The following is a 16,083-nucleotide window of genomic DNA, read 5'->3' as shown; positions in this document are numbered from 1 at the left end:
TCAATTTTCGAATTGCATGTTCTTTGTTCATCGTTGACCTTCAAGTTGTTCTTGTCTATTTTCCTTGTTTGATCTTTAGTGCCACGCCTTCGAGCCAAAGTGGCACACCCAAGGTCATCTTCCTTATCTTTATGCTTCTGGAAATTTGTACCAGCGTGGCACGCCCTTCTTAAAGCTTCACCCTCTTGCCGGCGTGCCACGCCTCGTCATTCAAGTGGCACGCCTGAGTTCATTGGCTCCTCTACCTGCGTGTCACGCCATGAGACTGGCGTGTCATGCCCTTCATTTGCTTCATCTTCTTGCTAGCGTGCCACGCCTCATCTCCCAAGTGGCACGCTTGAGTTCACTGGCCCTTTAATTCCTCCTCTGAAAAACACTACCAGCGTGCCACGCCATGAGACTGGCGTGTCATGCCCTTCATTTGCCATGGTCCCATAGGATGGCGTGCCACGCCTGGATGTTCAAGTGGCACACCAAAGTGAGATGATTGAGCTGGCGTGCCACGCCTTCGATACAAAGTGGCACGCCAAGCTTTATTTGGCCTCCTTAGGTGCTGGCGTGCCATGCCTCATCACTCAAGTGGCACGCCTTAGTAAGACTTCTTGAGCTGGCGTGCCACGCCTTCGATACCAAGTGGCACGCCCAGCTTTTGCATTACCTTGTTCACTGGCATGCCACGCCTTGTTGCTCAAGTGGCACGCCCATTCAATTGTGGGTCTTATAGGCTTGGCGTGCCACGCCTTGGTCCTCAAGTGGCACGCCCTAGTGAAATCTAGGCTGGCGTGCCATGCCTTCGACACAAAGTGGCACGCCATAGTGATGGTTCTTCTAGTGACGAATTCGCGTGCCACGCCCTGCTTCTGGCGTGCCACGCGCCTTTGATGGTCTTCATTCTTGCTCTCTGGAATGTTGTACCAGCGTGCCACGCCCAGCTTCTAGCATGCCATGCCAATACATCTTTGTGGCGTCTGTTCCAAGTGGCACGCCTGCTTCACACGCCCCACTTGTTTTGTTGTTTTCTTTCCCATTTTTGATGTCTTCTCCACCTGCAATTCAGTACAAACTCATTTCAAAGTAATGTACTATGATATTCATCAATTAAGACATGAATTACAATGATCAAATGAGATTATGCCTCTTTTATGGTCCTTTTTATGCAAGAGAAAGGGTAGATGATGTATGTCATCATGAGCCTCAGAAGGAGAATCATGGGCATTAGAATTGGGGCTCCATCCTTCACAATTCTCTTAACCAACACTATTCGGGAGGAATTGAGGTCTTGAGAATTTGTGTGGCTTATGGATGAGGGAACATGCTTAACCTCTTCTCGTGACAATTGGAATAAGGAATTGGCAAGATTGATTACAATTAGAAAGATTGGATTGCCAAGGAATTGGGATCCAATCAATTTCAATCTGCCATAGATCTACTCATATGATTGAGAAAGGAGTTGAGACTCATTTGATTCATTATGGATTATGATATCTCCAATTCCTAATGAATCCTGTTCTCTGTTATTTCTCATTTTGATTGCTTTGAGCTTCCTTTAATATTCTGTCATTTAATTTTAGCATTTTAATTTCCTTGCAATTTACATTCTGTCAATCAAGTTTACTTAGTTCACCAATGTTAGCTTGACTAAATTTATCACCTAACTAAAGTTGCTTGATCCATCAATCCTTGTGGGATCGGTGATGAGCGGATAATTTGTACCCTTTTTGGCATTGTTTTTAGTATGTTTTTAGTAGTTTTAGTTGAGTTTTTAGTATATTTTTATTAGTTTTTAGTTAAAATTCACTTTTCTGGACTTTACTATGAGTTTGTGTGTTTTTCTGTGATTTCAGGTATTTTCTGGCTGAAATTGAGGGACCTGAGCAAAAATCTGATTCAGAGACTGAAAAGGACTGCAGATGCTGTTGGATTCTGACCTCCCTGCACTCGAAGTGGATTTTCTGGAGCTACAGAAGCCCAATTGGCGCGCTCTCAACGGCATTGGAAAGTAGACATCCTGGGCTTTCCAGCAATATATGATAGTCCATACTTTGCCCAAGATTTGATGGCCCAAACCGGCGTGGCAATTCAGCCTCAGAATTTCTAGCGTTTAACGCTGGAACTGGCATAAAACTTGGAGTTAAACGCCCAAACTGGCATGAAAGCTGGCGTTTAACTCCAGAAAAGGTCTCTACATGAAAATGCTTCATTGCTCAGCCCAAGCACACACCAAGTGGGCCCGGAAGTGGATTTTTCTGTCATTTACTCATTTCTGTAAACCTTAGGTTACTAGTTTACTATTAATAGGATCTTTTGACATTGTATCTGTACCTCATGACATTTTACACGTTTCTTTGTGTACATTCCACGGCATGAGTCTCTAAACCCCATGGTTGGGGGTGAGGAGCTCTGCTGTGTCTTGATGGATTAATGCAATTACTACTGTTTCTTATTCAATCATGCTTGCTTCCATTCTAAGATATCACTTGTTCTTAACCCGGATGAATGTGATGATCCGTGACACTCATCATACTCTCAACTATGAACGTGTGCCTGACAACCACCTCCGTTCTATCTTAGATTAAGTAGATATCTCTTGGATTCTTTAATCGGAATCTTCGTGGTATAAGCTAGAACTGATGGCGGCATTCAAGAGAATCCGGAAGGTCTAAACCTTGTCTGTGGTATTCTGAGTAGGATTCAATGATTGAATGACTGTGACGTGCTTCAAACTCCTAGCAGGCGGGGCGTTAGTGACAGACGCAAAAGAATCAATGGATTCTATTTCGGCCTGACCGAGAACCGACAGATGATTAGCCATGCTGTGACAGAGCATAGGAACGTTTTCACTGAGAGGATGGGAGGTAGCCACTGACAACGGTGAAACCCTACATACAGCTTGCCATGGAAGGAGCCTTGCGTGTTTGATGAAGAAGACAGTAGGAAAGCAGAGATTCAGAAGATGGAGCATCTCCAAAACCCCAACCTATTCTCCATTACTGCATAACAAGTACTTATTTCATGTTCTTTTGCTTTTCACAATCAATCCTGATAATTTCTGATATCCTGACTAAGATTTACAAGATAACCATAGCTTGCTTCAAGCCGACAATCTCCGTGGGATCGACCCTTGCTCACGCAAGGTATTACTTGGACGACCCAGTGCACTTGCTGGTTAGTTGTGCGGAGTTGCAAAAGTGTGATTGCAATTTCGTGCACCAAGTTTTTGGCGCCGTTGCCGGGGATTGTTCGAGTTTGGACAACTGACGGCTTATCTTGTTGCTTAGATTAGGACTGTTTTGTTTTTATTTGGTTTAGAGTCTTTTAGTTGAGTCTAATTTCATATTCTAAGTTTGGTGTCAATTGCATGCTTTTGCTTTTCTTTTAATTTTCGATTTTGCATGTCCTTAGTCCCTTTTTGATCCGTAAAAGTTCTAAGTTTGGTGTCCTCTTTGTGTTTTTCCCTTAAAATTTTCGAAAAATTAGTGTTTGATTTTCTAAAAATTTTAAGTTTGGTGTCTTTTCGTGTTTTTCTCTTTCCTCTTTTCAAAAATCAAATCTTTTTCAAAAAAAAAAAATTTTTTTCAATCATATCTTTTTAATTGCTATTTTCAAAATCTTTTTAATTACTTAATTGATTCAGTTCTCAATTTGCTTTGATCTCATTTTCTTTTTGATTTTCGAATTTTTATTTTAATTTTCTTTTGTTTTATTTTATTTTTTTCGTTTAAACTCACAAAAAAAAATAACAAAATTTATCTGTTTGCAATCATTATCATTTCCCTTTTGTCCATTATGGACATAAGTGGGATTGATCAGTCCAAAAGGACTCTGGGGTCATATGCTAACCCCATTACAGCTGCATATGGGAGTAGCATCTGTACACCTCCCATCAAAGCAAGCAGCTTTGAGCTAAATCCTCAACTCATTATCATAGTGCAGCAAAATTGCCAGTATTCCGGTCTTCCACAGGAAGAACCTACTGAGTTTCTGGCACAGTTCTTACAAATTGCTGACACAGTACATGATAAAGAGGTGGATCAGGATGTCTACAGACTATTACTGTTTCCATTTGCTGTAAAAGATCAAGCTAAAAGATGGTTGAATAACCAACCTACAGCAAGCATAAAGACATGGAAACAGTTATCAGACAAATTCCTGAATCATTTTTACCCTCTAAAGAGGATGACACAGCTAAGGCTGGACATCTAAGGCTTTAAACAAGAGGATAATGAATCCCTTTACAATGCCTGGGAGAGGTATAGAGGTATGCTAAGGAAATGTCCCTCTGAAATGTTTTCAGAGTGGGTACAGTTAGACATTTTCTACTATGGGCTTACAGAAAAAGCTCAGATGTCTTTAGACCACTCAGCTGGTGGATCTATACACATGAGGAAGACAATTGAAGAAGCTCAAGAGCTTATAGACACTGTTGCTAGAAACCAATATTTGTACTCTAGCAATGAGTTCTCTCCAAAAGAGGAAGTCATGGCAGTAGTCACTGACCCTAATCCTCAAGAACAGATGATTGAGCTTAATCAACAATTGCTCCTGATGACAGAACAGTTAGCAGAATTTAAAGAGATGCTCTATGAAACTAAAGTTGCTAACAAGAACATAGAACTGCAATTGAATCAAGCAAAACAGCAAATATCTAAACAGATAACAGAGGAGTGTCAAGCAGTTCAACTGAGGAGTGGGAAGACACTGAATACCACTACTCAAAAGAGCAAAAAGCCAAACAGGGAACAATTGACAGAGGATAACCAAACCACTGTTCAAAATCCCTCTGAGGACAGTAAGAGCCCAGAGAGGAATGTTATTGGCGTTCAAACGCCAGAAAGGGAAGGAAAGTTGGCGTTAAACGCCCATTCCTTGCCCAGTTCTGGCGTTAAACGCCAGAAAAGGGAGAGAAGTTGGCGTTTAACGCCCAATCTTCACCCATTCCTGGCGTTCAAACGCCAAGGGAAGATCAGACACCTGAGAGTGCTGACAGTAATCCCTCTAAAAAGGCTTCTTCAACCACTTCTGTAAGGAATAAACCTGCAGCATCTAAGGTTGAAGAATATCAAGCCAAGATGCCTTATCCTCAGAAACTCCGCAAAGCGGAACAGGATAAGCAATTTGCCCGCTTTGCAGACTACCTAAGGACTCTTGAAATAAAGATTCCGTTTGCAGAGGCACTTGAGCAAATACCTTCTTATGCTAAGTTCATGAAGGAAATCTTAAGTCATAAGAAGGATTGGAGAGAAACTCAAAAAGTGTTTCTCACTGAAGAATGCAGTGCAGTCATTCTGAAAAGCTTACCAGAAAAGCTTCAAGATCCTGGAAGCTTTCTGATACCATGCACATTAGAAGGCGCTTGCACCAAGACAGCCCTATGTGATCTTGGAGCAAGCATCAATCTAATACCTGCATCCACTATCAGAAAGCTTGGGTTGACTGGAGAAGTCAAACCAACCAGGATATGCCTCCAACTTGCTGATGGCTCCATTAAACATCCATAAGGCATAATAGAGGATATGATTGTCAAGGTTGGGCCATTCGCCTTTCCAACTGACTTTGTGGTGTTGGAAATGGAGGAGCACAAGAGTGCAACTCTCATCCTAGGAAGACCTTTCCTAGCAACTGGACGAACTCTCATTGATGTACAAAAAGGGGAAGTGACCCTTAGAGTCAATGAAGAAGAGTTCAAGTTGAATGCTGTGAAAGCTATGCAGCATCCAGACACACCAAATGACTGCATGGGCGCAGACATTATTGACTCTTTGGTGGAAGAGATCAATATGACTGAAAGCCTAGAATCAAAGCTTGAAGACATCTTCAAGGATGCTCAGCCTGATCAAGAAGAACCACAGGAAACAGAGGAATTTTCAAAAATTCCTCAGGAGGAGGATAAACCTCCCAAACCTGAACTCAAACCACTACCACCTTCCCTGAAATATGCATTTCTGGGAGGGGGTGAAACTTTTCCAGTGATTATAAGCTCTGCTTTAAATCCACAGGAAGAGGAAGCACTGATTCAAGTGCTAAGAACACACAAGACAGCTCTTGGGTGGTCCATAAGTGATCTTAAGGGTATTAGCCCAGCTAGATGCATGCACAAGATCCTGTTGGAGGATAATGCCAAACCAGTGGTTCAACCACAAAGGAGGCTAAATCCAGCCATGAAAGAGGTGGTGCAGAAAGAGGTCACTAAATTACTAGAGGCTGGGATTATTTATCCTATTTCTGATAGCCCCTGGGTGAGCCCTGTCCAAGTTGTTCCCAAAAAGGGAGGCATGACAGTGGTTCATAATGAAAAAAATGAACTGGTTCCTACAAGAACAGTTACAGGGTGGCGTATGTGTATTGACTACAGAAGGCTCAATACAGCCACCAGAAAGGATCATTTTCCTTTACCATTCATAGACCAAATGCTAGAAAGACTAGCTGGGCATGACTATTACTGCTTTTTGGATGGCTATTCAGGCTACAACCAAATTGCAGTAGATCCTCAGGACCAAGAGAAAATAGCATTCACTTGCCCTTCTGGCATGTTTGCCTATAGGAGGATGCCTTTTGGTCTGTGCAATGCTCCTGCAACCTTTCAGAGATGCATGCTATCCATCTTCTCTGATATGGTGGAGAAATTCCTGGAAGTCTTCATGGATGACTTCTCAGTATATGGAGACTCATTCAGCTCTTGTCTTAATCACCTAGCACTTGTCCTGAAAAGGTGCCAAGAGACTAACCTGGTTTTAAACTGGGAGAAATGTCACTTTATGGTGACTGAAGGAATTGTCCTTGGGCACAAAATTTCAAGCAAGGGAATAGAGGTGGATAAGGCAAAGGTAGAGGTAATTGAAAAACTACCACCACCTGCCAATGTTAAGGCAATCAGAAGCTTTCTGGGGCATGCAGGATTCTACAGAAGGTTTATAAAGGATTTTTCGAAAATTGCAAAACCTCTGAGTAATCTGCTAGCTGCTGACACACCATTTGTGTTTGACACACAGTGTCTGCAGGCGTTTGAGACCCTGAAAGCTAAGCTGGTCACAGCACCAGTCATCTCTGCACCAGATTGGACATTGCCATTTGAATTAATGTGTGATGCCAGTGACCATGCCATTGGTGCAGTGTTAGGACAGAGGCATAACAAACTTCTGTATGTCATTTATTATGCTAGCCGTGTTCTAAATGATGCACAGAAGAATTACACAACCACAGAAAAAGAATTACTTGCAGTGGTTTATGCCATTGACAAGTTTAGATCTTACCTAGTAGGATCCAAGGTGATTGTGTACACTGACCATGCTGCTCTTAAATACTTACTCACAAAGCAGGATTCAAAACCCAGGCTAATAAGATGGGTGTTGCTTCTGCAAGAGTTTGATATAGAAATAAGAGACAGAAAAGGGACAGAGAACCAAGTAGCTGATCATCTGTCCCGAATAGAACCAGTAGCTGGGGCGTCCCTCCCTTCTACTGAAATCTCTGAGACTTTCCCAGATGATCAACTCTTTGCCATTCAGGAAGCTCCTTGGTTTGCAGATATTGCAAATTATAAGGCTGTGAGGTTCATACCCCAGGAGTACAGCAAAGTGCAAAGAAAGAAATTAATTTCGGATGCCAAGTACTACCTCTGGGATGAACCATATCTCTTTAAGAGATGTGCAGACGGAGTAATCCGCAGATGTGTACCCAGAGAAGAAGCACAAAAGATCTTATGGCATTGCCATGGATCACAGTATGGAGGGCATTTTGGAAGTGAGCGAACAGCCGCTAAAGTCCTCAAATGTGGCTTCTACTGGCCTACTCTCTATAAAGATTCCCGAGAGTTTGTGCGTAACTGTGACAGTTGCCAAAGAGCTGGTAACCTGCCTCACGGATATGCCATGCCTCAACAAGGGATATTAGAGATAGAATTGTTTGATGTATCGGGAATTGACTTCATGGGTCCATTCCCACCATCATACTCAAACACTTACATTCTGGTGGCAGTGGACTACGTATCTAAGTGGGTAGAAGCAATTGCTACACCCACTAATGATACCAAGACCGTGCTAAAATTCCTCCAAAAACACATCTTCAGCAGGTTTGGTGTTCCCAGAGTACTAATCAGTGATGGGGGCACTCATTTCTGCAATAGACAGCTATACTCTGCTATGGTTAGATATGGATCAGCCATAAAGTGGCAACTCCATATCATCCACAGACAAATGGGCAAGCTGAAGTCTCTAACAGAGAGCTAAAGAGAATCCTAGAACGGACTGTGATAGCCCGAAGAAAGGATTGGGCAAAGAGCTTGGATGATGCTCTGTGGGCATACAGAACAGCATTCAAGACTCCTATAGGAACCTCTCCATACCAACTGGTGTATGGGAAGGCCTGTCATCTGCCCGTGGAACTGGAACATAAAGCCTATTGGGCAACCAGATTCCTAAACATGGATGCACAGTTAGCTGGTGAAAAGAGATTACTCCAGCTAAATGAGCTAGAGGAGTTCAGACTCAATGCCTTTGAAAATGCAAAAATTTATAAGGAAAAGGCAAAGAAATGGCATGACAAGAAGTTGTCAACCAGAGTCTTTGAGCCAGGACAAAAAGTTCTGCTCTTCAACTCTAGGCTCAGACTGTTCCCAGGAAAACTCAAATCCCGGTGGAGGGGTCCGTATGTGATTACAGGAGTTTCACCATATGGATATGTTGAGCTTCAGGATATTGATTCTGACAGAAAGTTCATTGTTAATGGACAGAGAATCAAGCATTATCTTGAAGGCAATTTTGAGCAGGAATGCTCAAAACTGAGACTTGAATAATTCTCAGTGAAGGTCCAGCTAAAGACAGTAAAGAAGCACTTGCTGGGAGGTAACCCAGTCATTAGTAGGTTATATGATTTGTTTTTACAAAGGCAAGTATCAAAAATGAAGGAATTCACAGAGTTACAGAAGGATTCAGCTCAAAAAGCAGAAAAAATGAGCTTACTGGCGAAAAAACGCCAGTAAGGAGCATTTTGGGCGTTTGGTGCACGAAATTGTGATCACTACAACTTCGCACAACTAACCAGCAAGTGCACTGGGTCGTCAGAGTAATAAACCTTACGCGAGTAAGGGTCGATCCCACGGAGATTGTTGGTATGAAGCAAGCTATGGTCACCTTGTAGATCTCAGTCAGGCAGACTCAAATGTATAATGGTGATGAACGAAAATAACATAAAGATAAAGATAGAGATACTTATGTAATTCATTGGTAGGAACTTCAGATAAGCGCATGAAGATGCCTTCCCTTCTGTCTCTCTGCTTTCCTACTGTCTTCATCCAATCCTTCTTACTCCTTTCCATGGCAAGCTCGTGTAGGGTTTCACCGTTGTCAATGGCTACCTCCCATCCTCTCAGTGAAAGCGATTGCATATGCTCTGGTCACAGCATAGCGGAATTCATCTGTCGGTTCTCAATCAGGCGCGGAATAGAATCCAGTGATTCTTTTGCGTCTGTCACTAACGCCCCGCCCTCAGGGTTTGAAGCACGTCACAGTCATTCAATCATTGAATCCTACTCAGAATACCACAGACAAGGTTTAGACCTTCCGGATTCTCTTGAATGCCGCCATCAGGTCCTGCCTATACCACGAAGTTTCCGATTAAAGAATCCAAGAGATATTCACTAGAGCCTTGGTTGCTTGTAGAACAAAAGTGGTTGTCAGTCACCTTGTTCATGAGTGAGAATGGTGATGAGTGTCAATCATCACCTTCATCAAGTTGAAGAACAAGTGATATCTTGGACAAAGAACAAGCGGAATTGAATAGAAGAACAATAGTAATTGCATTAATACTCGAGGTACAGCAGAGCTCCACACCTTAATCTATGGTGTGTAGAAACTCCACCGTTGAAAATACATAAGTATAAGCTCTAGGCATGGCCGAATGGCCAGCCTCCCCAAAGAGGGTTCAATCATCAAAACATGATCAAAAGATGAAAATACAATAGTAAAAGGTCCTATATATAGAAAACTAGTAGCCTAGGGTGTACAGAGATGAGTAAATGACATAAAAATCCACTTCCGGGCCCACTTGGTGTGTGCTTGGGCTGAGCAATGAAGGAATTTCGTGTAGAGACTTTTTCTGGAGTTAAACGCCAGCTTTTATGCCAGTTTGGGCGTTTAACTCCCAATTAGGTGCCAGTTCCGGCGTTTAACGCTGGAATTTCTGTAGGTGACTTTGAACGCCGGTTTGGGCCATCAAATCTTGGGCAAAGTATGGACTATTATATATTGCTGGAAAGCCCAGGATGTCTACTTTCCAACGCCGTTGAGAGCGCGCCAATTGGGCTTCTGTAGCTCCAGAAAATCCACTTCAAGTGCAGGGAGGTCAGAATCCAACAGCATCTGCAGTCCTTTTGAGTCTCTGGATCAGATTTTTGCTCAGGTCCCTCAATTTCAGCCAGAATATACCTGAAATCACAGAAAAACACACAAACTCATAGTAAAGTCCAGAAAAGTGAATTTTAACTAAAAACTAATAAAAATATAATAAAAACTAAACTAAAACTACCAAAATCATACTAAAAACAATGCCAAAAAGCGTATAAATTATCCGCTCATCACAACACCAAACTTAAATTGTTGCTTGTCCCCAAGCAACTGAAAATCAAATAAGATAAAAAGAAGAGAATATACTATAGACTCCAAATTATCAATGAAACATAGCTCCAAATTAGATGAGCGGGACTAGTAGCTTTTTGCCTCCAAACAGTTTTGGCATCTCACTTTATCCTTTGAAATTCAGAATGATTGGCTTCTTTAGGAACTCAGAATCTAGATAGTGTTATTGATTCTCCTAGTTAAGTATGATGATTCTTGAACACAGCTACTTATTGAGTCTTGGCCGTGGCCCAAAGCACTCTGTCTTCCAGTATTACCACCGGATACATACATGCCACAGACACATAATTGGGTGAACCTTTTCAGATTGTGACTCAGCTTTGCTAGAGTCCCCAATTAGAGGTGTCCAGGGTTCTTAAGCACACTCTTTTTTCCTTGGATCACAACTTTATTTCTTTCTTTTTCTTTTCTTTTTCTTTCTCCCCCTTTTTTTTTCGTTTTTCTCCTTCTTTTTCTCTTTTTTTTTCTTTTTTTTTTTGTATTCACTGCTTTTTCTTGCTTCAAGAATCATTTTTATGATTTTTCAGATCCTCAGTAACATGTCTCCTTTTTCATCATTCTTTCAAGAGCCAACAATTTTAACATTCATGAACCACAAATTCAAAAGACATATGCACTGTTCAAGCATACATTCAGAAAACAAAAAGTATTGTCACCACATCAAACTAATTAAGCTAGTTTTAAAGATGAATTTGAAATCCTGTACTTCTTATTCTTTTGTAATAAAAACAGTTTTCTTTTAAGAAAGGTGATGGATTTCATAGGATATTCATAACTTTAAGGCATAGACACTAAGACACTAATGATCATAAGACACAAACATAGATAACATAAGCACTAAAATTCGAAAAACAGGAAAGTAAAGAACAAGGAGATTAAAGAACGGGTCCACCTTAGTGATGGCGGCTTGTTCTTCCTCTTGAAGATCCTATGGAGTGCTTGAGCTTCTCTATGTCTCTTCCTTGTCTTTGTTGCTCCTCTCTCATGATTCTTTGAGGAGGAGGATCTCTTGTTTGCTCCATTCTTTTCTTAGTGATGGGCTTGAGGTCATGCCTTCTCAGTTGAACCGGCTTCCCTCTTGAATTTCTCTTCCATTGGGCGTCCTCTTCACAGATGTATATGAGGACTTGGTCCAACCTTTTGATCAAAGTTGACCCTTCTTCATGGCCACAACTTCATAGAAGTGGTCTTGATGCACCTTTGAGATGAATCTCTCCATCTCCCATGACTCAGAGGTGGAAGCTTTTGCCTTCCCTTTCCTCTTTCTAGAGGTTTCTCCGGCCTTGGATGCCATAAATGGTTATGGAAAAACAAAAAAGCAATGCTTTTACCACACCAAACTTAAAAGGTTTGCTCGTCCTCGAGCAAAAGAAGAAAGAAGAGAGTAGAAGAAGAAGAAATGGAGGAGAGGGAGATGGCTTTGTGGTTAGGCCAAAAAGGGGAAGAAGTAGTGGTTTGAATTTAGATGGTGAGGTAAGTGGGGTTTTATGGAGGTGAGTGGTGAAGAGAGAAATGGGATTTGATAGGTGAGGGGTTTGTGGGGATCCTGTGGGGTCCACAGATCCTCAGGTGTCAAGGAAAAGTCATCCCTGCACCAAATGGCATCAAAAATCACGTTTTGAGCCAATTCTGGCGTTAAACGCCGGGCTGGTGCCCATTCCTGGCGTTTAACGCCAGGTTCTAGCCCTTTTCTGGCGTTTAACGCCAGTCTGGTGCCCCTTTCTGGCGTTAAACGCCCAGAATGGTGCCAGACTGGGCGTTAAACGCCCAACTGCTAGGCATACTGGCGTTTAAACGCCAGCAGCATCTTCCTCCAGGGTGTGCTGTTTTTCTTCCTGTTTTTCATTCTGTTTTTGCTTTTTCAATGGATTTTGTGACTTCTTATGATCATCAACCTACAAAAAACATAAAATGACAAAAGAAAATATATAAAATATAATCATTGGGTTGCCTCCCAACAAGCGCTTCTTTAATGTTAGTAGCTTGACAGAGGGCTCTCATGGAGCCTCACAGATACTCAGAGCAATGTTGGGGCCTCCCAACACCAAACTTAGAGTTTGAATGTGGGGGTTCAACACCAAACTTAGAGTTTGGTTGTGGCCTCCCAACACCAAACTTAGAGTTTGAATGTGGGGGCTCTTCTTGACTCTGATTTGAGAGAAGCTCTTCAAGCTTCATCTCCATGGTAACAGAGGGATATCCTTGAGCCTTAAACACAAAGGATTCTTCATTCACTTGAATGATTAGTTCACCTCCATCAACATCAATCACAGCCTTTGCTGTGGCTAGGAAGGGTCTGCCAAGGATGATGGATTCATCCATGCACTTCCCAGTCTCTAGGACTATGAAGTCAGTAGGGATGTAATGGTCTTCAACTTTTACCAAAACATTCTCCACAAGTCCATGAGCTTGTTTTCTTGAGTTGTCTGCCATCTCTAGTGAGATTTTTGCAGCTTGCACCTCAAAGATCCCTAGCTTCTCCATTACAGAGAGAGGCATGAGGTTTACACTTGACCCTAAGTCACACAGAGCCTTCTTGAAGGTCATGGTGCCTATGGTACAAGGTATGGAAAACTTCCCAGGATCTTGTCTCTTTTGAGGTAGTTTCTGCCTAGACAAGTCATCCAGTTCTTTGGTGAGCAAAGGGGGTTCATCCTCCCAAGTCTTATTTCCAAATAACTTGTCATTTAGCTTCATGATTGCTCCAAGGTATTTAGCAACTTGCTCTTCAGTGACATACTCATCCTCTTCAGAGGAGGAATACTCATCAGAGCTCATGAAAGGCAGAAGTAAGTCCAATGGAATCTCTATGGTCTCATTTTGAGCCTCAGATTCCCATGGTTCCTCATTAGGGAACTCTGTGGAGGTCAGTGCACGCCTATTGAGGCCTTCCTCAGTGGCGTTCACTTCCTCTCTTTCCTCTCCAGATTCGGCCATGGTTATGGCTTTGCACTCTCCTTTTGGATTTTCTTCTGTATTACTTGGGAGAGTACTAGGAGGGAGTTCAGTAATTTTCTTGCTCAGCTGACCCGCTTGTCCTTCCAAATTTCTGATAGAGGACCTTGTTTCATTCATGAAACTTTGAGTGGTTTTGATTAGATCAGAGACCATGGTTTCTAAGTCAGAGGTATTCTGCTTAGAGCTCTCTGTCTGTTGCTGAGAAGATGATGGAAAAGGCTTGTTATTGCCAAGCCTGTTTCTTCCACCATTATTATTATTGAAACCTTGTTGAAGTCTCTCTCGATTCTTCCATGAGAAATTTGGGTGATTTCTCCATGAAGAATTGTAGGTGTTTCCATAGGGTTCTCCTAGGTAATTCACCTCTTCCATTGAAGGATTCTCAGGATCATAAGCTTCTTCTTCAGATGAAGCTTCCTTAGTACTGCCATGTGCATTTTGCATTCCAGACAGACTTTGAGAAATCAAATTGACTTGTTGAGTCAATATCTTGTTCTGAGCCAGTATGGCATTCAGAGCATCAATCTCAAGAATTCCTTTCTTCTGACTTGTCCCATTGTTCACCGGATTCCTTTCAGAAGTGTACATGAATTGGTTATTTGCAACCATTTCAATGAGCTCTTGAGCTTCTGTAGGCGTCTTCTTCAGATGAAGAGATCCTCCAGCAGAGCTATCCAAAGACATTTTGGATAGTTCAGAGAGACCATCATAGAAAATACCTATGATGCTCCATTCAGAAAGCATGTCAGAAGGACATTTTCTGATCAATTGTTTGTATCTTTCCCAAGCTTCATAGAGGGATTCTCCATCCTTCTGTCTGAAGGTTTGGACTTCCACTCTAAGCTTACTCAATTTTTGAGGTGGAAAGAACTTTGCCAAGAAGGCATTGACTAGCTTTTCCCAAGAGTCCAGGCTTTCTTTAGGTTGTGAGTCCAACCATGTCCTAGCTCTGTCTCTTACAGCAAAAGGGAATAGCATCAGTCTATAGACCTCAGGGTCTACCCCATTAGTCTTGACTGTGTCACAGATTTGCAAGAATTCAGCTAAGAACTGATGAGGATCTTCCAAATGAAGTCCATGGAACTTGCAATTCTGTTGCATTAGAGAAACTAATTGAGGCTTAAGCTCAAAGTTGTTTGCTCCAATGGCAGGGATAGAGATGCTTCTCCCATAGAAATCAGGAGTAGGTGCAGTGAAGTCACCCAGCACCTTCCTTGCATTGTTGGCATTGTTGTTGTTTTCGGCTGCCATGGGTTCTTCTTCCTTGAAGAATTCGGCCAGGTCCTCAACAAAGAGTTGTGCCTTAGCTTCTCTTAGCTTCCGCTTTAAGGTCCTTTCAGGTTCAGGGTCAGCTTCAACAAGAATGCCTTTGTCTTTGTTCCTGCTCATATGAAAGAGAAGAGAACAAGAAAATGTGGAATCCTCTATGTCAAAGTATAGAGATTCCTTGAGGTGTCAGAAGAAAAGAAAAGTAGAAGACAGAAGTAGAAAATTCGAACTTATCAAAGAAGATGTAGTTCGAATTTTGCATTAAGGAATAGTGTTAGTCCATAAACAGAAGGATGTGAGAAGAGGAGAAGTAATTTTCGAAAATTTAAGTAAAAGATTTTGAAAACATTTTGAAAAACACTTAATTGATTTTCGAAAATAAGAGTGGAGAAGAAATCAAGTGATTTTTGAAAAAGATTTTGAAATTAGAAATTAAAAAGATTTGATTGAAAATTATTTTGAAAAAGATGTGATTAACAAGATATGATTGAAAAGATATGATTTGAAAACAATTTTAAAAGATATGATTTGAAAACAATTTTAAAAGATATGATTTGAAAACAATTTTTTTAAAAAGATTTGATTTTAAAAATTAATGACTTGCCTAACAAGAAAAGATATGATTCAAACATAAAACCTTCCTCAACAGAAAAGGCAAAAAATGTTCAATCAAATCATTAATTGTTAGTAAGTATCTTTGAAAAAGGAAAGAAATTGATTTTGAAAACATTTGATTGAAAAGATATGATTTGAAAAAGATTTGATTTTGAAAAACTTTGAAAACTTGAAAAAAAAATTGATTTTGAAAACAAAATCTTCCCCCTTTGCCATCCTGGCGTTAAACGCCCAGAATGGTGCACATTCTGGCGTTTAACGCCCAAACTACTACCCTTTTGGGCGTTAAACGCCCAGCCAGGCACCCTGGCTGGCGTTTAAACGCCAGTCTGTCTTCTTCACTGGGCATTTTTGAATGCCCAGCTTTTTCTGTATAATTCCTCTGCAGTATGTTCTGAATCTTCAATTCTCTGTATTATTGACTTGAAAAGACACAAATTAAAAATATTTTTGGATTTTTAATAATGAGGAATAATCAAAATGCAACTAAAATCAAATAACAATGCATGCAAGACACCAAACTTAGCAGTTTGTATACTATTGACACTAACAAAATGAGAATGCATATGAGAAACAACAAAACACTCAAGTCAATAGAATTCAAAGATCA

General features: G+C 41.2%; 1 non-coding gene across 1 annotated transcript; it reads left to right on the top strand.

Moving 5' to 3' along the window:
* Window positions 1-14,327: 14,327 nt before the first annotated feature.
* LOC130942886 (small nucleolar RNA R71) lies at window positions 14,328-14,435 on the top strand. Its single transcript, XR_009071431.1, has one exon. It is a non-coding gene; the product is annotated as a small nucleolar RNA R71 (small nucleolar RNA).
* Window positions 14,436-16,083: the final 1,648 nt, after the last annotated feature.

The sequence above is a fragment of the Arachis stenosperma genome, chromosome 7, assembly GCF_014773155.1.
Source record: "Arachis stenosperma cultivar V10309 chromosome 7, arast.V10309.gnm1.PFL2, whole genome shotgun sequence".
In the NCBI taxonomy this organism is placed as follows: Eukaryota; Viridiplantae; Streptophyta; class Magnoliopsida; order Fabales; family Fabaceae; genus Arachis; species Arachis stenosperma.
The sequence above is the reverse complement of the archived record's forward strand: the minus strand, read 5'-3'. Positions and strand labels throughout refer to the sequence as shown.